Here is a 243-nt window from a genome sequence, read left to right on the forward strand (position 1 = left end):
GACCACATTCTTGCCAGGGTCTGTTGGGGATCACAGAGACAAGTGAAAGACAATTATATTTTACTCAGGACTCGAAGGCTGGGATAGAAGGAAGAAAGAAAAGGCCAGGACAGGAGGGAAACACAAAAGGGGAAAAAGTGATGTAAGACGTGGGGAAAAAGTGAAATATAGAGAATTCCGAGAAGGGCAGAGAAGAAGAGGGGGGGAGAAGAAAGCAGACAAGAGGAAACGGAATTAATGACA

General features: G+C 44.9%; 1 protein-coding gene across 1 annotated transcript in view; it reads right to left on the reverse strand.

Moving 5' to 3' along the window:
• Positions 1-243, reverse strand: part of LOC119591767 (cadherin-related tumor suppressor-like) — a gene marked incomplete at its 3' end in the record, with an annotated part of 104813 nt that overhangs the window by 13633 nt on the left and 90937 nt on the right.

This window comes from Penaeus monodon, chromosome 29 (genome assembly GCF_015228065.2).
Source record: "Penaeus monodon isolate SGIC_2016 chromosome 29, NSTDA_Pmon_1, whole genome shotgun sequence".
NCBI classification, from domain to species: Eukaryota; Metazoa; Arthropoda; class Malacostraca; order Decapoda; family Penaeidae; genus Penaeus; species Penaeus monodon.